This window comes from Notechis scutatus, chromosome Z (genome assembly GCF_049901735.1).
Source record: "Notechis scutatus isolate UNSWTSFEM ecotype Mainland chromosome Z, rNotScu1.2, whole genome shotgun sequence".
NCBI lineage: Eukaryota > Metazoa > Chordata > Lepidosauria > Squamata > Elapidae > Notechis > Notechis scutatus.
Window position 1 is genome coordinate 21,835,047 of NC_142025.1, and position 25,563 is coordinate 21,860,609.

Here is a 25,563-nt window from a genome sequence, read left to right on the forward strand (position 1 = left end):
TCTAGAAGTCGTACCTTTTATTTCTGATCTTATAAACTCAAAGCAGTCTCCTTCAGTACAATCTTAAAATAAATCTTTACCTCTTCCCTTCCACTTATAGCAAATAAAAAGAATTTTAAGTTTTTAATTCCAATGTCCAGAAATCCTTTATCCCCTTGGCTTTAAATTTCAAGTTTACCTTCTATGCCCAAGCAGGTTTTCCAGATTTCCAACTGCTGTTTCTGTGGGAAGGGAGAGTGAAAGAAAGAAAGTAACTTTCCCTTTCAGCTTTCAGACACTGCTTCAAATGTTTTGCTATCACTTCTGCTCAATAAAATATTTTCAAAAGTTTTTACTTTCTTTGGTAAAAGTTTTATTGATTTTAACAACAAATAAAAACACATAAAACATAAAACATAACATAAGAACATCATCATTCTTCATAAATTTACAGACAGTGTATCGGTTGGTTTACCACTCCTTTTTGTGCATCCATTTCATAGTCATCATAATAATTGTGTTACATAATAACTCATATTATCAATCAACAATTATATATCCTAATATCATTATTAAACAATCATTTGACTATAATTTTACTAATTCATACTTAAGCGAGATAACTATAATTTAGTTAATTTATTTTATAACAGATCGTAAAATCATACCAAATCTATCTTAATAAAATATTGTAAAAATGTTATCAAAACCAAAGAAAAATGTATATTCATTATTTCCTAGATTTCTAAATATTCTATTATTATATTGTATTATCTAACCATTGATAAAAAAGATCCCAAACTTCATAAAATTGTTTATCTTCTTGTTCTCTAATTTCAAATGTCAATCTACTCATTTCAGCACATTCCAGTATCTTCTTAATAACTTCTTCCTCTAATGGTATTTTCTCACTCTTCCAATTTTTAGCAAATACAATCCTAGCCGCTGTTAACACATTTACAATCAAATACTTTAAGTTTTTATTAAATGTATCAGGTAAGATTCCCAATAGAAAAATCTCTGGTTTCAAATCTATATGTTCTTTTGTCATTTCTTCCAACCATATGCGAATTCTAGTCCAGTATTTCCTGGCCTCCTCACAAGTCCACCACATATGGTAATATGAGCCAGGGATCTGATGACATTTCCAGCACTTTTCAGATTTGTTCTTGAACATTCTTGCTATTCTTGTCGGGGGGAAATGCCACCTGTAAAACATCTTATACAAATTTTCTTTATATGCTACTGACATTGTCATTTTATAATTTTGAGACCACAATTGTTGCCATTTCTCTAAATCAATCCCACATCCAAAGTTCTTCCCCCAAACAATCATTGTTTCTTTGACTTGTTCTTCCTCTAATTTGATTTCCAACAAATAACTATATAATTTTTTAATCACTTTTTCATCAGAACCTGTCAAAATCCTATCTAAATCAGTCAATTTATCATAAAATCCCTCTGTTTTAGAATCTTTAAGATACCTTGAGTGTATTTGCGCATATGAAAACCAATTCATCTTTATATCTTGTTCTTCTAACTTTTGCATCGTTTTAAGTTCACCCTTTTCATCCAGTATTTCCCCATATCTAACTGTTTGTTCCTTCTTATAAATTATGGGATAAGAAAAAGCTTCGTTAGTTGATAACCAAACTGGTATTTTCAAATAACATTGTTTCTTAATTTTCTCCCAATTCAACCATAACGATTCCCGTATATAGTGCCTTCTGAAATAACCCTGCGATTTAGTTCCCTTATACCATAAAAAAGCATGCCAACCCAATAATAAGTCATGTCCTTCCAATGCCGGTAATCTAGACTTTCTTAACGTTATCCATTCTTTAGCCCACATTAAATTTGCAGCTTGATAATACAACTCCCAATTAGGAAGGCCAAATCCTCCTCTAGTTCTAGCATCCTGTAAAAGTTTTAGTTTTATTCTCGCTTTCTTACCTTGCCATATATACTTCAACACAATTTTATTTAATTCATCAAAGTAGTCTTTGCCAAGCCTAATTGGTATTGTTTGAAACAAATATAAAATTCTGGGTAAAATATTCATTTTAATTGTTGAAAGTTATCAAAGATAACTGTAGGTTTTCCCATTTTTTCAAGTCAGATGCTATCTGCTGTTTAAGTTTAATATAGTTATTCTCTTTCAGTGTAGTACATCTTGACGTCAAAAATATCCCCAAGTATTTAACTTTATTCGTAACTTGAATTTTCAATAGGTCTGCCAACTCTTCTCTTTGCCTTAATAACATATTTTTGTCAGGATCTTTGTTTTGTCTTTATTTATTTTCAAGCCAGACATCTCACCATACGTCTCTATCTTTTCCAGTAATTTTAAAGCTGACTCGCACGCCCCCAACTACCTCAATCCCAACTGCTGCCGGACTTAAATGCAAACTACTCAATGCAAGAAGCCTCGTGAATAAAATACCTGAATTTCTCATCCTCTTAAATATGGCTAACTTCGACATTATATTTGTCTGTGAAACATGGCTCAATGCATCTCTCCCGACTCCATTACCACAGTAAGAGACTATCATGTTTACCGATCAGATCGTGAAAATCGTCGAGGAGGTGGTGTTGCTATATTCTATAAAAATCCTTACATCTAAAAAATATCCAAGTTACCCAGGAGCTTGCCCTACCTGAAACCATCATCTGTGAACTATCCTTAAATATCACAATTCGATTCTTACTATGTTACAGAGCACCTGATTATGACATCGAACATGTAAACAAGCTAAATACACTACTAACATGGGCTACATCCTGCCCATACCCTTTTATCTTTCTTGGAGATTTCAATCTACCTCATATTGACTGGACCCTAAATAATTGTACAACTGAAATCATACACACAACCTTCTACAATGCTATTACAAATCTAGGTCTTGAACAACTAGTAACCAACAACACTAGACTGAACAACTGCCTCGATCTCATCTTCTGCAATAGTTTGAACTTAATTTACCGAATACAAACCAAAGAACCCTTTTCCAGTAGTGACCACAATATGATTGACTTTTGCCTCAACATACGTCCACACAAAAATCACCACAATGATGTCATCCCTCGTTGTAACTTCAAAAAAGGCAACTATGATCTTATAGATAACGATCTCTCATCCCTCGATTGGCAATCTCTATTCACTGGATGCAATACTGTTGAAGACCATTACAACATATTTTTACTTGAAGTCAAAAGAGTCATCAAACTATATGTTCCAACAACAACTCCCAAAACAAAACAAAAAAGCAGATTACCCATATCAATAAGGAAACTTCAATCCAAAAAGAGATCACTCTGGCGGAAAAACAAATCTGGTCACGTTGCTAATTTCAAAAACCGATACAAAAATTTATGCCACCAGATAAAGACCGAATGCACCAATTACCACATTAAACAAGAGGAAAACCTTCTAAGCACCAATTCCACCCGTGCTTTTTACAATTTTGTAAACAACAAACTAAAAGACTCAAGGTCCATCCCTCCCTTGATAGGACCTGATGGTAAAGACTGCAGCGACGACACCATTAAAGCCAACATCTTTAACACATTCTTCGGCTCAGTGTTTGTAAACAGTAATGGATCATGCCCAATGTTTCCTAGCCGTACCACAGATAACAATAATGATCTAATACATATCGATTTTACAGTAGATAACGTTGAAAAGCACTACGCAACCTAAAACCATCTCTATCTATTGGACCGGATGGAATATGTGCCTACTTCTTAAGAAAGCTATCCACTGCCATAGCCAAACCTCTAAGCATAATCTTTGAAAAATCTTTCAGAACCAGCTCCTTGCCCAACCTATGGTTACAAGCCACAGTCATCCCCATCTTCAAAAAGGGAGACCCAAGCCTAGTTGAAAATTACAGACCAATCTCCTTATGCTGCGTCACCTGTAAAGTCATGGAATCAATTATTAACCAATCCATCATCCTCCATTTAGAGACAAACAACCTACTCTCCAATAAACAATTTGGTTTCAGAAAAAAACTATCCTGTAATCTGCAACTCTTACACTGCAAAAACATATGGACTACACAACTCGACCAGGGCAAAGCAATAGACGCAATCTACATAGACTTCTGCAAAGCCTTTGATTCAGTGGTACACGACAAACTACTCCTAAAAATAAAATCTTATGGTATCTCTGGACAACTGAATAACTGGATAGAAGCATTCCTGTCAAACAGACAACAATTGGTCAAAATTGGGAACACCCTATCAAATCCAGTACCTGTCAATAGTGGTGTTCCCCAAGGCAGTGTTCTAGGACCAACTCTCTTCATAATCTACATAAACGACCTTTGTGATCATATCAAGAGCAATTGCATTCTCTTCGCTGATGATGTAAAGCTGTTCAATACCACAGACAATACTACTACCCTACAAAAAGATCTAGACTATGTATCTGAATGGTCTAACATATGGCAACTTCAAATCTCAACAAATAAATGCTCTGTCTTACATATTGGTAAAAAGAATCAGAAAATAAAATACAAGCTGAATAGTCAAGATCTTGTTGATGACCCAAGCTCTGTAAAGGACCTGGGAATACTCACCTCTAATGATCTAAGTGCTAGAGCCCACTGCAACTACATAGCCAAAAAGGCATTAAGAGTTGTTAACCTAATCCTACGTTGCTTTTTCTCTGGTAATATCTCACTACTAACCAGAGCATACAAAACATTTGCTAGACCAATACCGAATACAGTTCATCAGTCTGGAATCCTTATCACGTATGTGATATTAACACAATTGAGAAAGTCCAGAAGTATTTCACAAGAAGAGTTCTCCACTCTTCTACCCGTTGTAGAATACCTTATGCCACCAGACTCGAAATTCTAAAACTAGAAAACCTCGAATTACGCCGTCTTCGGTCCGACTTAAGCATGGTATATAAAATCATACATTGCAATGTCCTACCTGTCAATGAATACTTCAGCTTTAACCATAACAACACAAGAGCACACAACAGATACAAACTCAAAGTAAACCGCACCAAACTTGATTGCAGGAAATACGACTTCAGCAATAGAGTGGTCAATGTCTGGAATACTCTACCCGACTCTGTAGTCTCTTCCCCAAACCCCAAAAACTTTAACCTTAGACTGTCTACTATTGACCTCACCCCTTTCCTAAGAGGTCTGTAGGGGGCGTGCATAAGCGCACCAACGTGCCTACTGTCCCTGTCCTATTGTTTCTCTTATTCTTTTATTTTTCTTATATGTACCCATTTCATATATTCACAACTATGTATACACTTGTACTTATTATCTTGTAAACAATTGACAAATCAATCAAATAAATAAATAAAAATAAATAAAAGGTCTTCCAAAATAAAGACCAAGTCGTCCGCAAAGGCTTGCAATTTAAATTCCTCCTTTTTAACTTTCATTCCTTTTATATTTGTATCCTCTCTAATATTTCTATTTAACACTTCCAAAATCAAGACAAATAGCAAAGGGGATAATGGCCATCCTTGTCTTGTGCCTTTTTTAATATTGATAGGGTCTGTAAATTCTCCGTCTATCATCACTTTTGCTGTTTGCTTGTAATATATGGCTTCTATTGCTTGAATAAATTTTCTAGCAAAGCCCATCTGTTCCAATAATAATAACATAAATTTCCAATTCACGTTATCAAATGCCTTTTGGGCATCTAAGAATATCAAAGCCATTTGTTTTTCAGGGTGTGCCTCATAGTATTCCAAAGTGTCCAAAATTACTCTCATGTTGTCTTTAATTTGTCTCTTTGGTAGAAATCCATTCTGATCAGGATGGATAAAATTATTTAGGTATTTTTTAAGCTTTTCTGCCAAAATTGAAGCAAATATTTTATAATCTGCATTCAGTAAAGAAATAGGTCTATAGTTCTTAATTTGTGATGGGTCAGCCCCTTCTTTTGGAATAAGCGTAATATAAGCTTCTGACCATGTTTTAGGTATTTTCTTATTTATCATAGCTTCATTCATAATTTCTAACAATGAAATACTCAACGATTCTTGTAATATTTTATAAAATTCTGCCGGGAAACCTTCTGGTCCTGGTGCTTTCCCGTTATTCTGCCTATTGAGTGCTTCAGTTAATTCCATCATTGTTATAGGATTTTCTAACATTTTCCCAGTTTCATCAGGTATCTTAGGTAGGTTGGCATTTTGTAAATACTGTTTGATTTTCCCCTCATCAAAATCCTCCTGCTTATATAATTGTGCATAAAAGTCTCGAATAATTCTCTTTTTCTCCTTATTACCATGACAAACTTGACCTTGTTCGTCCATTAACTGTAGTATTCTCCTTGATTCTTTCTCTTTTCTCAGTTTGTATGCCAACCATCTACCTGGCCTGTTTGCATCCTCAAAGTAGTTCTGTTTAGCGCTTCTGATTTTTTGCGCCAATTCTTCTTTCTCTGTTTGATCCATTTTATGTTTGATTATGTCCATTTTAAATTTAATATCTTTTTTCTGTGGTGTTCTCTGTAATTCTTTTTCCAATTTTTTATAATCATCTTCTAAAGTTTTAATCATTTGTCTCTTCCTAATATTCTTTTTCTTTGTATAATCCATTATCAATCCTCTTGCATATGCCTTCATTGTGTCCCAAACATTCTGTATTGAAGTATCTTCTTTTCTGTTTTCATTAAAGAAGAAGGCCAGTTCTTTTTCCATCCATTGTGTAAAATCTTTTTCCTTTAAAATAGTATTATTTAATGTCCATCTAGATCTTCTTTTTTGTCCTTTCCATTTAATTGTCATTGGGTTATGGTCTGCCCATGTACTTGTTTCAATATTTATTTCTTGAATATTAGATAATAATTCTGTTGACGTCCAAATCATATCTATTCTGGACCATGATGAATGTCTATTCGAATAAAAAGTATATTGTTGAGTTTTAGTATTTCTTTCCCTCCATATATCTTTTAAATTTAGTTCCTCCATCATTTCAAAAAATGATTTAGGGAGGGTCTTCCTATTTTGTCGTGTTATTTTTGCTGTATAGTCCAATTCACTGTCTACAATTCCATTAAAATCTCCCATTATAAATATATTAGCATAGTCCAATTCAATTATTTTCATATGTAATTTTTTATAGAATCTTTTTTGTTTATCATTCGGAGCATAGATTGCAACCAAGAGTATTTTTGTATTGTTATCCACTATTTCAACCATTAATACTCTTCCGTCTTCATCAGTATAAATCAGTTTTGCTGGAATGGTTTCTTTAATGTACAAAACCACTCCTCTTTTCTTACAGTGGGTCAGAGAAGTAAATATTTTCCCTATTTTTGGTCGCACCAATAATTGTTGATGTTGTTTTTTAATGTGTTCTTCTTGTAAGCAAATTATGTCAAATTTTAATTTCTCTATTTTATGAAAGGTTTTCCTTCTTTTAGTAGCTGAATTAAGTCCATTTATATTCAAAGAAATCAATTTTTTTTCCTCCATAGTTATGATTTATATTTAGGTCTAACAGCTCTCGTTGATCTTACTTCACGTTGTTCTTTAGTCTCCACTTGTCCACCTACTGCACCTTCTTCTTTTCCCATCTCCATTTGCTCCTCTTGAAATTCAGTTAGAGTAGTCTCTTTTTCTATCTCTATTTCTCTTCTTTTAAAGAATTCATTATAAAACGATTCTGCTTCGTCAATTGAGCCAATTCTGTATCTCTGTTCTTTCCATGTAACCATTAATCCTTCTGGAATCAACCATCTGTAGTTCACCTCCTTTTCCAATAATATTTTAGTCAGGAATCGATAATCTCTTCTCATCTCTCTAACTTTTCTGGGTACTTGTTTTAAAACCACAATCTCTTTATCTCCATATTTCAATGCCTTCTCTCTTGCCGCTTGTAATATCTGTGTTTTAATAGATTTTTTGGTAAATCTGACATGAACTTCTCTTGGTAGCTTATTCCTCGACGCATATCTTGTAAAAACTCGGTATATCTCATCTATTCCATCCATCATCTTTTCCTCTGTTATTTCCAGAGCTTCAGCCAAGATTTCTATCATTACTGCAGCAAGATCTTGTCCTTTTTCTTCCTCTATATTTTGAAATCTGAGGTAATATTCTGATCTGTCCATCTCCCACTTCAACATCTCATTCTTGTTTTGTTCAAGCGTTGTCACTCTGTCATCAATATTTCCAATTTTCTCATCTCTTTGATTGTCTTTCTCTTCCATTTTTTGCAGTCTCTCATCATATTTCACCATCATTTGTTGGATGTTTTCAATTTTTTGTTCAATACTCCCCGTCCTTTGTTCATTTTAAGTTCTTGAATTCCTTGTATAACTGTCGTTAAATCCATTTGTCCTTTATCTTGCTTCGCCATTGTTGAAAGTCGTCCTCCAGTTGATGGGGAGGCAGGAGCAGAAGTTGAGGTACCAGAAGGTAGAATTTTCTTACTCATTTAAATAACTCAGAATCTTCCCACTCTTTTAATCCAGTTGGCAGAGTGGCAATTGTAATCCAATTAGGGAAAGGAAAGACGTGAAAAAGAAAAACCAGTAAAAAATAAAAAGCCCAAAATTTAAAAAAAGAAAAAGGTTTCAAGGAAAAAAGAAAGATTTCTTCAGGTTCTTCTAGACCTTAATCCTCAGTTGCGATAGTCAAAAGGAGAATAAAACCCAATAATATTAAAAAATATATAATAATAATAAAAGGAAAAAAAAAGAAAAATTCTTCAGGTTCTTCACACCTTAATCCAATTGCGAGATCTCAAAAAAATAAAATATAGCCATAAAAAAAGAATATATACATATAAAGGTAAAAAAAGCAAAAATCCCCCCCCAAAAGAAGCAAGAAAAGGAAAAAGGAAAAAATATTCTGAGGCTTTCCCTTTAGAAAAAAAAAAAGAAAAGTAATAATAATAGTAATAAGCAAAAGTGTACAAATATTACGAAATACTATAGGGTTGAGGAGGAGGGATAAAAGCTAACAACAAGTAAAGCAAGGAGCACACTGCATTTTATTTAAACGTCAAGGCTCTTATTATGGCTTCTCCACAAGTTTCAAAGCCAAGCTTCAAATATTCAGTTGATTGTAGAAATCCCAAAGAGACACCTGTGAAAACATTCTCCAGAGTTCCTCCCTCTATCTTATCAACTCAGTGTCCTTGGAAAAGAGTTTCTCACAGTTCTCTCAACTTCAAGTAAAGTATTTTCAAGCCTCTAGTTGGCAGTGTCACAGAGTTGCAAAGTTTCTCTACTCCACTCCCCCTTCTTCCCCCCCCAAAAAAAAGCCCAATAGAAAAAGAAAATATGTGTGTGTGTGTGTGTGTGTGTGTGTGTGTGTATATACACATATATACATATATACATATATACATATATACATATATACATATATATATATATATATATATATATATATATATATATATATACATATATACATATATATATATATACATACATACATACATACATACATACATACATACATACATACATACATACATATATATATATATATATATATATATATATATGTACCCTGTTTCTCCAACAATACGGCCTCCCCCAATAGGAAGTCCCAGCATGTTTTATAGGCATGAAATGAAATTAAGCCCCTCCCCCATATTAAGGCCTATATTAAAACATGCAAAATGGGGGAATGGTGGGGGGCTTGCTGTTAGGAAGTACTTTTGTTGCACACCCGGATATGGTGCTGCCTGCGTTGACCCCGATCTGAAGTGCCCCACCAACGCCGAGGTCAACATCCAAGCGTCGCCGCCCATCTGCCCGAAGATGCAAGGGGAAATTAAGTCACCCCGAAAGACGGCCTAGCCATTTTTCGGGGCTCAAAAAAATAAGACCTGGCCTTATTATATGAGAAAAAGCGGTATATATATATATATATATATATATATATATATATATATATATATATATATATATATATATATATATATATATATATATATATATATATATATATATATATATATATATATATATCTGGTTACAATTACTAATCTCAATAGAAGTTCATTAGAAAAAAAAAAAAAAAAGTAAAAAGCCAAGCCTCATTTTGACATCTCCTAAAAAATCGCCATTAAGTCCATCTTATCAAATTCTGTCAAAAATCTTACAGGTTTCTTCTTCTTCTAGGGTGTCCTTATCCCAAATAAATAAATAAAATCTCACCAGCCGATACACTTTCTCTTTCTTTCTTCTCTTCCTTCCGGAGCTGTCCCTGCTTCAGCAGCTTAATGGCTGCCTCTCCGCCGATGGTAAAGGGGCTTCTTCTGGATCCACCAGGGACTTGTGGTGTCCCTGTGATCAACAGAACGCGCCCCTTACTATCACCGTCTCTACGGGATGGTTTAGGTCCATTGGACCGACCAGGGGCGAAGATATCAGCTGTAACTTCGGAGCCCCGAAATTACAGCTGTAGCGCGGCGACGTGGCTCCGCCTTCTCCCAAAAGTTTTTACTTTCTTGAGTTAGAAGGAGAGGCAATCCTTACAGAAAGAGAACTTTGTCTCGATAATATTTCATACTATTACTCTGTTTTCTGGAATATAATTTTGATTGTTCTATCCAAAAAGTTCTTGCATATGTCTTTATTTAATGTCATGTGGTGAATTGTTGTTTCTCTTCATGTAGCTATTTTTCTTTGAGACAGGTGAATTAAGGTACAAACAGGACTCCTTTCTCTGCACAAGCACTGAATATGTTCTACATGGGGTTGCCTTTAAAGGCAACTTGCGAGCTTCAGTCACTCCAAAATGCAGCAATCTATGTATTATCTAGAATCCACTAGTGAAAATGCATTAAATCTGTACTATGTGGTAAATTATAAAACTTTTTTGTCAATATGCATTAAAATTGGCCAAATTTATCTTACTGGAAAAAGATCTGGCAGGTTCCCATTTTGTTAAGGATGAATGAGTGAATACAACTTTTTTTTTTTAAAGCAACATTGAACTTCTGGAATGGCTTTCTGCTGCTAATTAAGCTAACCCCAGCTTTAACTGCTTTCTAGAAATAGTTGAAGCTCTTTTGGATGACATTCCTGGTTTTTTAAAAATTGTTTTTAGAAGTTCTGGTTGTGCTTAATGTTTTGATATATTATTGGACTATAGATGTTTTAATTTTCTATTCCTGTAAAATTGTTGGCATTACATTGAGGTATTAATGTAATAAATAAATACAATTTTGAAATGAAGGCAGCTGTAATTATGATTTTATACAAAAGTGCAAATAATTGAACTAAAAACAGAATTCTAAAATATGGAATATTAGTCATGGAAGTATATCCAAGATATTGAAGGTTGTAATATTTTAGTTTTATAAACTATAAAAATGAATATTACATTCATTTCTCAGTTGTGTCAGAATCACACATTGAAACACCTTTAGCCAAGCTTATATATATGTATATGTGTATGTGTATATAAATATATATAAATGGTGTGAATCTTGAATTTAAAAAGTGCACTGTAATATTTCAGCTAAAAAAGTAAAAATAATGTATGAATGAAGTAAAACTTGTTAGGCTATGTAGGAATAAATAGATATGTAAGAGTCAAGATATCTTATTAGCTTAATTAAGTATTTTGATAATGTATTTTAAAATACTTAAGTAGTTGGACTGCATTTACTTCACATAGAGAACATTTGGTTTATTTTTCAATTCCTGGTTGCTGTTGTTGCCTGAAAATTACACATCTACAGAGAGAGGGGTTTCTCCCCCATAACAGTAGTACATTGGGGGAGGGAGCAGGAAATGAGCATAATAATTTCCTTTAAAAAAAAACAGAAGAGAAAACGACACATTTTCCTCTTCTCTAAGCATTGATTCATATAGTGACTAACATCCACATAGAATTAAGTAAAGCAATATTGAAAGTAGGCAAGATAATATCAACTTTACATACCATGTAATTTGACCTGTAGATTTCAATTCTCACTGCCTCCCATAAATGGTTTTCTATTAGTAAAAGTAACAAGAAGTAAGTTTAGTTTTTCTCATTTGTTGTTCCACTACAAGTTTGTTCAAACCTGATTATCACTTGCTAACTAAAGCAGTGGTCACCAACCAATGGGCCGGGGACCAGTAGTGGTCCGCGAGAAAATTTTGGTGGTCCACAGAGAAATGTCATCCCTAAAGCACCCCAAAGCAATTAATCCAGGCTTTGCAGGAACACAAGGCTGCACCGCCCATGGGAACACAAGGCTTGCATTGCTTGCACTGCAAACAACATGAGGTAGTGAGGGGAGTGGCGAAAGGGTGGAACTTGCCCCACTTGCCCCACACGCCTTGCTTGGCCACCGGACTGCTTCTTTCCGCTGCTTTCTTCTTCTGCTTTTGGCTGCACGCAAAGGAAAGCAGCAATAGTCTTTCTTTCTCTCCCCCAACTACCAGAAATGAGTTTTGGGACCCTGCAAGGCATCCTGCTCCAAGAGCTGCGCCGGCATGACAAGTCTCACAAAGACTCATTTCTGGTGAAGTTTGGGGGAGACAAAGAAAGACTTCTGCTGCTTCTGCTGCTTTCCTTGCATGAAGCTAAACGTCTCTCTCTCTCTCTCTCTCTCTCTCTCTCTCTCTCTCTCTCTCTCTCTCTCTCTCTCTCTCTCTCTCTCTCTCTCTCTCTCTCTCTCTCTCTCTCTCTCTCCCCCCCGAGAACAGAGCTGGAGACAGTATTCTGCAATCCCAATTAAAGAATGATCAATCAGTAGGAAAACAGGTGAGGAATTTTCTTGCAGACTTTTTTTGGGGGATTTTCCTAGGGTCTCTGCTCCGTGGGATTTAAAATTATATGGTGGTCTCTGAGGTCCAAAAGGTTGGTGACCCCTGATCTAAAGTGATTATCTAAAGTGGTACCCCAGAAGACTACTACATCCAGATTTCTTTATCTTGTTTACATATATGGAGCAATCCATGATCCAATATCTAATATCTCAGGATGATTCTTACATTAAGATATAATATGTAGAGAGTCAGTACAATCATGGCAACCAGAACTCTTGAATAGAGTTAAATGAAAGGAATGTGTTGAATGAAATAGAACAAGCTAAAATTAAATCCAACAATGATAGGATACTTTTGATAAGGAGCAAATTGGACTTGGGAACTGAAACGTTTCCTTTTAGGAATATAGTTATTCTTATCTAGAAAGAGGAAAATTACAATTTGGGAGTGCTGTTTCATCCATCTGGATTTGCAGGTGGTAATTCTAATAATGAGCACATTTGGTCAGTGATAGCTAATGTGCCACCTACAAAATTTTCCAAGTTAGTTGAATTAACAGTGGTTATCTTTTCTTGTTATGCAATGTGATTTATGTGGCACCAAACATTGAAAGGTTTCTGGAAATTTCAGTTAGTGCAAAATGTGGCTGGCCATTTGCTAACAGATGCAAGATATTCAAGTTTATTATATAAGCTCAGTTTATGGATCTGATATCGATCTCCTAGGTATAAGAGACATTGTCATTTACACTATGAATGTGCCCAGAATATATCTTCATTGCCATAAACTTGACTATATGTATGGCTGTCTTCTTTTGTATAATTCTCAGACTTTCCAAGTGTATCTGACTATTATGGAATTAATTGGAAAATATGGCAAAAATATACCTTTATCACCAATCTTGGCTTATTAATTAATAAATAATTTGTTGACATTGCCTTTAATTTGTTTATTGATTTGTCAAATTTGTATGACCACCATCTCACATGAAGTGACTCTGAGTATCATACAATAAAACCAATAGTTAATACATGAAATAAAACCAGTTAAAAACAATTAAAACAATAAACATTGATGAAAGAAGACCAAGAGGGGAAAAGATTAAAAAGTTAAAAATGAAATTGTAAAATCCTGTAGATTACATGAAAGATATCTTACATCCTAAAATTTATGAGTTGATTGAGGCATGTCTTCTTTCTTTCTTTAACAAGTCCATAAACTTATAGCAGTCTTCTGATTGATATTTCCTAACTTAACATGACTTCAAAAATATTCAAGCTACAATTCCCACTATTTCCAGCCCACAAAGGCCATATTGGCTAAGAATTCTGGGTGCTGATACTGCAGCACAGGAGAAGTTGCATCAATTTCTAAAAGGCTGGTGAATAATGAATAAAATACATTTAAGAATTAATTTTCTTTTCATTAAAACAGATAATGTATTTGGAATTGTTGTGATTGACTGTTCTAGATAAAGAGATCACAGAGAGGCTATAGGAAGCAGAATATTTTTTCTAAAAAAAAAAAAAACTACACACACACACACACACACACACACACACACACACACCATCTTTGTACATATATTATAATACCAGAATCTTGCTGAATAGCATGTCTGTACTTCTTGAAATGGGTAAGTTTCACAAAATGACTTGAGAAGAAGCTTTACGGAAACCGTAGTCATGGGTTCCCTCTTATTAGTTGGAGAACCATAAAGGTTCTCCACCTAATGAAAAATTATGCTTCAGATGATGTGTACTACTGCAGCAGAAAAGGCTCAGTTTCTAGATTCTCTCAGATGGAATTTTTTCACAGTTGGAACGTGCTGGACCCGATAGGATAGATAGACTAATTGTGAATAGGTACTCCCTTAGGTAACCTAGCCCAATGTCATGCAAGGCCTTAAAGATTAAAACCAGTATCCTGAATTATAGAATTATATTATTTGGGCTGCAAAGATGGAATGTTTCCTGAAAGCTAAGGAACTGTGGGATATTGTGGAAAACCCACCTCAAGCATCCTTAATTGTTGCAGATCAGAGGAAACATGATAAAGCAATGGCTTATATCATCTTAAGTTTAGAAGATAATCAGTTTATCAATGATTTAAAGACTGCAAATGAGGTCTGGGAGAAATTAAGGACTGTGCATGTGAGTGTGTCAGCATGCAATATTGTGCAATTATCAAGAAAGTTGTACAGAGCGAGTTTGCAACTGGAAGAGTCTCTTGAGCAGCATCTAGTGAATATGCAAGTAAATATGCATATCTAGTGAATATGTGGAGTTGGAACAGAGTGGAATGCAGATTCCTAAATCTCAGAAAGTGCTTTTGATTTTAAACAGTCTGGATGACTTGTAGGATATTGTTTCTGCAGTATTTGAATGCAAAACAGAGCAGGAACTGCGTTTGGAAGCTCTTAAAGAGTGTCTGATAGCTGAAGAGCAGAAACACCATTTTAGAAAAAGCCACGAGGAGAAATCCCTGAGGAGTAGAATGGACAATTCCACAGACAGGCTGTCTCCAGAGAAGAGAAGAGCAGCAGGGGATATCAGATTACAACCCAGCAACAGAAGAGGTGCTTCATTTGTGGTGAAATGACTCACTTAAAGAAAGACTGTTTCCAAAGGAAAAAGTTTTTGCAAGGAAGAAATTATTTACAAGACAGAAGAAGCAGTTTCCAAGGAAGACAATTAGCTGATGGACAGGCTGCTGTTGCAAAAGTCAGGTATTGCAGAAGAAATCAATGACAATGGGTTAGTCAAATTATTGTTAATAATTCTAAATTGTTTTACAGGATAGATGCAGCTGCTGGAGATGCAGTAGCCTTGGCAAATGGCCAGAAGGCTAAAGTCATTGGAAGAAGCAGTGTGCAAATTCCATATCTGGAAACAAGATTCAATGATGTTTTGTGTGTGCCTCAAATGGAGCATAATTTGCTGAGTGCCTCTAGTTTAGTCAAGCAAGGATTTGAGACCACATTTGTAAATGGGGAATGTTTCATAAAGCAAAATGGGATAATATTTGCAAAGGGCATAAAGCAAAATAACCATTATGTGTTGCAGGGACAAAATATTCATTGTGCACAAACGTGTCAATGTGGCAAAACATGATTCATATGTTCATCTATTGCACAGAAAGCTTGGTCATGCCAACTACAAAGTTGTTCAAAAGATGAAACAGTTTGCAGAGGATTGCATGTAAAGGGATATAAGGCAAACTTGGATTGTGCAGTATGCAAAACATCAAAGTTCAAAGCATTCCCATAAGCAAGAGTAGCACAATGCAGACAACAAGAGCTCTAGAGCTGGTACATGCAGATTTAGTTGGGCCAATGCAAGCCAGTTTGGAGGAGCAAAATATGCACTGGTCATTGTAGATGACTATAGCAGATTTGGGTTCTGCTAATTACTAAAGAATAAAATAGCGGTGCTACAGCTTGGGGAAAAATTTGGATATGGAATTGATTTAGAGAAATGGCAAAAATTGTGGTCTCAAAATTATAAAATGACAATGTCAACTGCTTATAAAGAAAATGTGTATAAGATGTTTTACAGGTGGCATCTACCCCCGACGAGAATTGCAAGAATGTTTGAGAACAAATCAGATAAATGTTGAAAATGTCATCAGATGCCTGGTTCATATTACCATATGTGGTGGACGTGTCTGAATGCAAAAAGATATTGGACTAAAATCCACACATGGTTGGAAAAAATGATAAAACAACACATAGATTTTAAACCAGAGATATTTTTTACTGGGAATTATACCGGAAATATACAATAAAGAATTGAAATATTTGATTGTAAATGTTTTAACAGTGGCTAGAATTGTATTTGCTAAGAATTGGAAAAATGAAAAAATACCTATGCAGGAGGAAGTTATTAAGAAAATTATGGACTGTGCTGAAATGAGTAAATTGACATTTGAAATTAGAGAACAAGAAAATAAACAATTTTATATGATATGGGATTTATTTTATCAATGGTTAGATAAAAAGACATGGTAATGAAATAGACTAGGAAATTTTATAATAGACTAATAGATTGATATAGAACATATTACAAAAATATATAACCATTGAACGAATGCATAATATAAATGTATAATAAAATCTAGAATATCTTGTATAAAATGATGGAATAATAGTTTAGTCAAATGAATGATTAATAACTGATAAATATATAAGCATATGTTAGATTGACAATGTGAGAACCTATACAACCTATGAGTAAGGACTATGAAAGGATAGCACAAAAAAATTATAAAAAAATAGAGGTGCTATAGAAATTTAAGCAATGGATAAGCTTCGTAGAAAGAAGGTATAAATGACAGGTATGTCAACTGCAAACTGACAGAGATTCAGAATTCATGTCAACAAGTTTTTAACAGTGGTTGGGATAGTTAGGAATAAAACTCAGACGCACAAATCCCTACACAGCAGCTTTGAATGGTGTTGCTGAGAGAGTGGAATCTTCAAACCATGAAGGACTCACTGCTAGAGGATTCAGGTCCAAGCAGGTCATATTGGGGTGAAGCCATGTTGACTGCCAATTATTGTGGCAGTTCCTCCATAAACAATACTCCATATGCAGTGCTATATGGGAGGAAACCATCTCTGGCACATTTAAGGGTGTTTGGAAGCAATGCATAAGTGCATATTCCAAAAGCAATTAGAAGAAAGGGACAACCAAAGGCTAGAGAGCTCAGGCTATGGCCTGGCTCAAAGGACTATCGCTTTGGTGATGGGAGCAAAAGAATAGTGATTTCAAGATCTGCTAACTTTGCAGAGCAAAATTGGAACAGAATTGATGCCAATTTCTGGAATGATCCACTTAGTGATGGTAACTCACTTAGTGACAGTAACTCACTTAGTGATAGTATCAGCATTGAGGGAGAAGAAGCTGAACAAGAAACAAGGTTAGTGGCACAACGGTTTTCAGAGATGAAAAATGTGCACTATGATTTACGCCAACTGTAAAGAGTGGGAGCATTAGACTGGCACTAGCATTGGCAGCTGCACATGGCCATAAAATGTGGCATTTTGATATAACCACTGCATTCCTCAATGCAGAATTAGAGGAAGAAATTTACATGGTTCAAGCACCAGGGTATGAAAGTAAAAAGCCTAACACAGTGTATAAATTGAACAAGGCCATTTATATGCTGAAGCAGTCAGCCAGGAATTGGAATATATGTCTAGCTAAGGCATTGAAATGTCTTGGGTTCAAGAGTTGCAAGGCTGATGGTTGCATATACACTGCAAGTTACAAGGTAGGAATAGCCAACTATTAGCATTTGTGGATGATCTTTGCTTCATTGCAAAGGATGTATCACAAGTAAATGAATTTGCTAATAAGGTGCAGAAGAAATTTGAATTAAAGAATTTGGAAGAAATAAAAAAATCTCGGTGTAGAGATAAAAAGAACTGAGAAAGGTGGTTATATTCTCAGTCAAAAAAGAAAAATTGAACAATTGTTGGACAGATATAACATGAAAGATTGTAATACTGCTCCAACACCTATGAGTACAGATTTTCATTTTGTGGACTTTGATGGACTTTGTTCTTTTCTTTTTAAATGGATTTCTGGAAACCTGATAATATGATAATATGATCATCTTTTGTGACAAAGCAAAGTCAATGGGGAAGTCACATTCACTTAACAACCATATTACTAATTAATAACTGCAGTGATTCATTTAACAATTGTGGCAAGAAAGTAAAATGAGGCAAAATTCACTTAACAACATTTAACAACTATCTTATAAAATGGAAATTTTGGGCTTAATTATTATTACCAAGGACTATCTGTATTTCATTTCGATATCTTATCCTGTACTGCATCACACATTTGATAGATACTTTGAAACAAACAACCACCCAACCACCCACCCCTGCAACTTTTGCACAGTTGGGTGGTCCTGGGAATAACAAAGTTTTGAAGATTAGATCTTATTGCAAGCATTCCTTAAACCAAAATGCAAACAAGTAGATCACAGCCAATTCATCTTAAAATCATTATAGGAATTACAGTTGCAAAGCCATTCTTTTTCCAGCTTTATACTTTAGGGTACTTTCCTGGTACTGCTATAGTCCCAAATTGAAAGATTGTTTCTTGGTTTCTTTACTGACCTTGCTAGATTGTTTGGAAGCATATAGGGAGAGGGAATCCAACAATCTGTGGAATAAATTTGCTTATTATAACAACTCTTTACACAAGTTTTCCTGATGTGATTCAGATACCATTGCTTTAACATATCTTTGATATTTCACTTATATTCCAATTTGCCATATGTTTTGGTGTTGTGCCTCCGAGGTTTGAACCAGGTCAGTCAGCAGATGTAGGCTCGAGTGAGGAGGAAGATCTGGCATTGAGATTCGAGCCTGCATTGCTGAGCGACGTTGAGAGGAGTCTGGGGGAAGAGGAGGAGGAGAATCTGAGAGATGAACCTGATTTATTAGAAGTTTCAGAGACGTCTTCCTCTTCTGGAACTCCCTCCCTGATTGCACCTCAGGTGTTAACTGTTAATCAGGAAAATGTGCCAGAGGCTTCAAGCGATGATGAAATTGCCGGATGCTGGCTGGATGCTCGGACTAGGAGAAGATTGAGACGTCAATCTCAATTAGAAAAGAAACGTCCAGCAAAGGATTAATTAATGAGACTGACACGCCCTTTCAGGGGATATTTAAGGAGCGTGCTAACGCCTTTCCCTGCTCGAAGCAAAGTGGATTTTACTTTGGAAAGAAGTGCGTCTGACTACAGCGTTGTGATTTATGAACAATTCAGCTTTGCCAGACAGATTCCAAGAAGACTGCTAAGGACTGCATAAACAGAGCAGTTAACTCTTTTGGGTCTGGTTTTGTTTTGCTTAAATATCTGAACTTTGGAACTGTGTATTCTCACCTGTGGATACAGGTGAGACCTAACATTTTGGTATGCAATGATTTATATATCTATGCCACCAGTTATTTTTTTTAAAAACCTACATGAAAATTATTACTTAAATAATATAAAATATGTGATTTCTGAGTGCATTTTTATTAAAATACATATTTTAAAAGCAGTTTGATATGCATACACTTATGCAAAGAGCTTTATTATGTTCATTTTTATCCTACCTACTCAAACAGTCATTAAACTCAAAACCAATATAAACATCTTAAAACAAGAAGTAAATCTATATAATTTAATAAAAAGCATGATTTAACAGTTTGAAAAATAACATCATGAGCAGGTCAACTTCCAAATTCATGTTTTCAACATTGTTCATTACATTAAAAGTGAGGTAGACACCTGGATATAAGAGGTAAATTATTCTCGGACCAAAACTAAGAAGATCTATTGGGTTAAAAACTGCATCTGGATAGCTGTAAAGTTTGTAAATTTGTAATTTGAAGGTTGTCTAATAAAACTTTACAAAGGATTTGGATTTAGCTTTAGGAAGTGATTGCTATAAGTCTCAATCATTTGTTTCTTGTTAAAAATTGTATGACAGCTTTCAGGGCATCTTGTCATAATTTAAGTATTCCTGAGAGTGAAAGAGTGTTGGTTTATTTTTTGCATGTAGAAGCTTGATGAAACACTATGGAAAAGCTTTTGAAACACTTGTGTTGAGTTCACAAGAAGATAGAATAGAATAGAATTCTTTATTAGCCAAGTGTAATGGGACACACAAGCAATTTGTCTTGGTGTAAATGCTCTCAATATACACAAAAGAAAAGATACATTCGTCAAGAATCAAGAATCATAAGGTACAACACTTAATAATAGTCATAGAGTACGACAAGCAATCAAATCATAGATGGTAAGGATACAAGTTACAAAGTTACAGTCATACAGTCACAAGTGGAAGGGATGGGTGATAAGGAGTGATGAGATTAACAGTAATAGTAGTGCAGACTTTGTAATAGTTGAACAGTGTTGAGAGAATTATTTGTTTAGCAGAGTGATGGCATTTGGGAAAAAACTGTTCTTGTGTCTAGTTGTTCTGGTGTGCAGTGCTCTATAGCATCGTTTTGAGGGAAGGAGTTGAAACAATTTATGTCTGGGATGTGAGGGGTAATTATTTTCACAGCTTCTTTTTGACTCGTGCAGTATACAGGTCCTTGATGGAAGGGAGGTTGGTAGTAATTGTTTTTTCTGCAGTCTGAATTATCCCCTAAAGTCTGTGACTGTCCTGTTGGGTTGCAGAACCAAACCAGACAGTTATAGAGGTCAGCTGATAGACTAAATAATTCCCCTAGAACTGTATCAGCAGTTCCTTGGGCAGTTTGAGCTTTCTGAGTTGACGCAGAAAGAACATTCTTTATTGTGCATTTTGATGACATTTTTTATGTTAGGTGTCCATTTTTGGTCATGTGATATAGTAGAACCTAGAAATTTGAAGGTCTCTACTGTTGATACTATGTTGCATAGTATTGTAAGAAATGGTAGTATGGGAGGGTTTCTTCTAAAGTCTACCACCATTTCTATGGTTTTGAGTGTGTTCAGTTCCAAATTGTTCCAGAGACACCACAAGGCAAGTTGTACAACTTCCTGTCTGTATGCAGATTCGTCGTTGTCTTGAATGAGAACAATCACTGTAGTATTATCTGCAAACTTCAGTATTTTAACAGATGGATCATTTGAGATGCAATCATTGGTATATAGGAAGAAGAGAAGTGGAGAAAGTACACAGCCTGGGGGGGGGGCTGTGCTAATTGTACAGGTATCAGATGTGATTCTGCCTAGCTTCACCTGCTGCTTCCTGTCTATTAGGAAACTTATGATCCCTTATGTTGTGTCCCTGACTAGCTAAGTCTTCAACCTGGTCCGCATTTTGAGCGGGACCATCTTACTGTTCCCATTGGTTGGTGCCGTTTGACAGCAGACTATATAAGGAGCTGTCAAACGGCATCAACTGGGGCAGTTGGGGCTCCGGCTCCAGCCAGCCGGCTGCCAGCCCAGCTGGGCAGCCACGTTAATCTGTTACTGCTTCAAATAAAGAAACGTTATTCTTCAGCTCCTGTGTCTGCCTGGTGTGTCCGTCAAGACCAATACAACACTGGCGACGAGGGTGGGATGTCAGAAGAGACACCCAGGCAAGAAGCTAAGTCACTGAAGAAAGAGCTGAAGCCACAGAATGTCTGGAGCCGCAGACAGTCTCTGCGCGCGCCAAATTTAAAGAGCCTCCTCAGCAGAGGAAAAGAAGTCTCCCTGAGCTGAGAAGAAAGTCTCCCCGAGCTGAGGAAAAGAAGTCTCCCTGAGCTGAGAAGAAAGTCTCCCTGAGCTGAGGAAAAGAAGTCTCCCTGAGCTGAGGAGAAAAAGTCTCTCTGAGCTGAGGAAAAGAAAGTCTCCCTGAGCTGAGGAGAAAGTCTCCCCGAGCTGAGGAAAAGAAGTCTCCCTGAGCTGAGGAGAAAGTTACTGCCTGACAGGCACTCTAGCCTCCCATGCGAAAGGCACCCCTGTTAGCGCTACCAAAAGCGCAGAAGTCTGAAAAGCCTCCCCAGTCGAGGAACAGACGTCGCCTCAAGGCCCGTGAAGGCTGGCGAAACCCCCGTTGGCGCTACCAAAAGCGCAGAAGTCTGAAAAGCCTCCCAGTCGAGGAACAGACGTCGCCTCAAGGCCCGTGAAGGCTGGCGAAAAACCCCACCCGTGGGCGCTACAAGAGCGCAAAAGCCTACAGCCTCTAGCAGAGGTCCAGATTTCGCCTCAAGGCCGTGAAGGCCGGCGAGACTACACTTCCACCCCCCACCGATCCGGCCGCTGTTACCGTCGCTGCCGCCGCGCCGCGACCCGACAGCCGCTCCCGCTAAGGACGCCGAGCGCCTCCGCTGCAGCCGCTCCCGCCCGAGGACGCCGCTGCGGCCTCCGCTCTTCAGCCGCTGCGCCTCCGCTCTTCTGCCGCCGCCGCGCCTCCGCTTTCCGCCGCCCGCTGCTGCCGCCCGCCGCGCCTCCGCTCTTCAGCCGCCGCTGCCATCCGCTCTTCAACCGCCGCTGCGGCCTCCGCTGCCGCCGCCGCCGCGCCTCCGTTTTCTGCCGCCGCTGCGGCCTCTGCTCTTCAGCCGCCCCGCGCCACCGTTCTTCAGCCGCCGCCGCGCCATCCGCTCTTCAGCCGCCGCTGCGCCTCCGCTACCGCCGCCGCGCGTCATCCGCTCTTCAGCCGCCGCTGCGCCTCCGCTGCCGCCGCCGCGCTGCCTCCGCTCTTCAGCCGCCGCGCGCCTCCGTTCTGCCGCCGCCGCGCCTCACGCTACCGCCGCCGCCGCGGCCTCCGCTCTCCTGCCGCCACCGCGGCCTCCGTTCTGCCGCCGCTGCGGCCTTCGCTGCCGCCGCCGCGGCCTCCGTTACTTCTGCCGCCGCCGTCGTAGGAGCCTCCACAGCCGTCGCCTCGCTCCGCCGCCGCGCCGCGCCTCTCCTGCCGTCACCGCGGCCTCCGTTCTCCGCCGCCGCCGCCGCTGGCATCCGCAGCCGTCGTCTCTCTCCGCAGCCGCCGCGCTCTCCGCTGCAGTCGCCTCCCGTCCCGGCCATCGCCGCCGCTGCCGCCTCCGCCGTGGCCGCCGACAGCCCGAGCGCCTCCTCGACTTCCACCGGCTGCCGAGCGATGGGCCTACTGCGGGTGCAGCTCTTCGTGGGCCTGCTGCGTTCAGCTCCAGGCCTTTCTCCATTTCAGGCTTTTCACCATTGTGGACATGGGTGCAGCCATTGGCTCTGCAGAGATGCAGATAATAAAAATTCTCCCTGCCCCCCTTTCCAATGGCTCTGGGGGGATGGATCCGGTATTTAGGGGGAGGGGGGTGTCAGGCGTTGAACAAGGAAGTTCCATGCACCCACCTCCAGGGTCTCTCCCACCTTGGCTTGTCTCCCTTGTCATTAGCACTACACCCCCCAGGGGGGCGAAAGCTAGGTAGGTGGGAGGTTGGATGTTCTTGTCCCAAGGGGGGCCAGGAGAGCACAACGAGCCTCCAGCCTTAGGGTTCAGGCACCTCTGCCCTACCCCATGCAGGCGGTCACCAGACAGGTTTATTCACCATCTTATCTGGTTCCCCTTCTCAGGCTCCTGCCTTGTGACAGGTGGGGTGCCATTTTTTGTGCAAGCCACAGCTAGACCTGCCATCTCTACAGCGTTGGTTCCAAGGCAGGCAGCTGTCAGTATTTGACCCACAACCCTTGGGATGTGGGGCCCCTACTCCGCCACAGGCGGGAGGTCACCTGGGCAGGGTTGCTTGCCACGTTTGTCAGGGTCTCCTTCCCAGGCCAGGTGCTCGTCCCTGGCCACTAGTTCAATTTCCTCACTAGTTCAATTCCCTGGTTATACCATTGTATTCCCAAAAGGCTGGGCAGCGCATGTCCTTAGCTAGGGGAAAGGGGTGTTGTGTCCCTGACTAGCTAAGTCTTCAACCTGGTCCGCATTTTGAGCGGGACCATCTTACTGTTCCCATTGGTTGGTGCCGTTTGACAGCAGACTATATAAGGAGCTGTCAAACGGCATCAACTGGGGCAGTTGGGGCTCCGGCTCCAGCCAGCCGGCTGCCAGCCCAGCTGGGCAGCCACGTTAATCTGTTACTGCTTCAAATAAAGAAACGTTATTCTTCAGCTCCTGTGTCTGCCTGGTGTGTCCGTCAAGACCAATACAACACCTTACAAGTGTGTTCAGGTACTGCTTGCTGGTTTAATTTAGTTAGAAGAATGTGTGGAGTGATGGTATTGAATGCTGAACTGAAGTCTACAGAGGACCCTTGCGTACGTAGTTGGAGATTCAAGGTGTTGTAGGATGTAGTACAGAGCCATATTAAGATGCAGTATATCTACCTACACCTGAAGCAGCTTTAAGAGATAATTTGACCAGGACTGGAAAATCTTTCCAAATAGTTTGCTCATTACTGATCTATTTATTTATTTATTTATTTATTTGATTTGCCAATTGTTTACAAGATAATAAGTATAAGTGTATACATAGTTGTAAATACATGAAATGGGTACATATAAGAAAAATAAAAGAATAAGAGAAACAATAGGACAGGGACGGTAGGCACGATGGTGCGCTTATGCACGCCCCCCTACAGACCTCTTAGGAAAGGGGTGAGGTCAATAGTAGACAGTCTAAGGTTAAAGTTTTTGGGGTTTGGGGAAGAGACTACAGAGTCGGGTAGAGTATTCCAGACATTGACTATTGCTGAAGTCGTATTTCCTGCAATCAAGTTTGGTGCGGTTTACTTTGAGTTTGTATCTATTGTGTGCTCTTGTGTTGTTATGGTTGAAGCTGAAGTATTCATTGACAGGTAGGACATTGCAATGTATGATTTTATATACCATGCTTAAGTCAGACCGAAGACGGCGTAATTCAAGGTTTTCTAGTTTTAGAATTTCAATTATATGTAGATTATATTTCAATTATATGTAGATTATAGTTTTAGAATTTCAATTATATGTAGATTATATCTACATATAATCCATCCTTGATCAATTATTGATTACATGGCTGCCTGAAATAGTTTACAATGTTTACTGAGGTGCATTACAAAAATAAAACTTTACAATAAAACAGCAGTAATAAAGTATTAATAAAATCACTAGTATCAATTAAGCTTTGATCTTAGTCAATTAGAGAACAATGAAATCAGACACCAGAACAAAACAACCAAGCCCATTCATGATAAGGTTTATTTTTAGAAGTGGATTTTTAGAGCTCTTATATTGGTGATCTGTTTCTTGGCGCTACTCTTCCTATAGATAACAGCAGCAGCTAAGAAAAGATTAAACCATGCGACATACTGCTTGAAGTCTTCTAACTCTGCCTATGGTTTGGTTATTTGTTTAAAAATATATAGAACTGCCTCACTCCAGAAGTAAAAAAAAAAAAAGAACTGAAAAAAGGGTTTGTAACCAC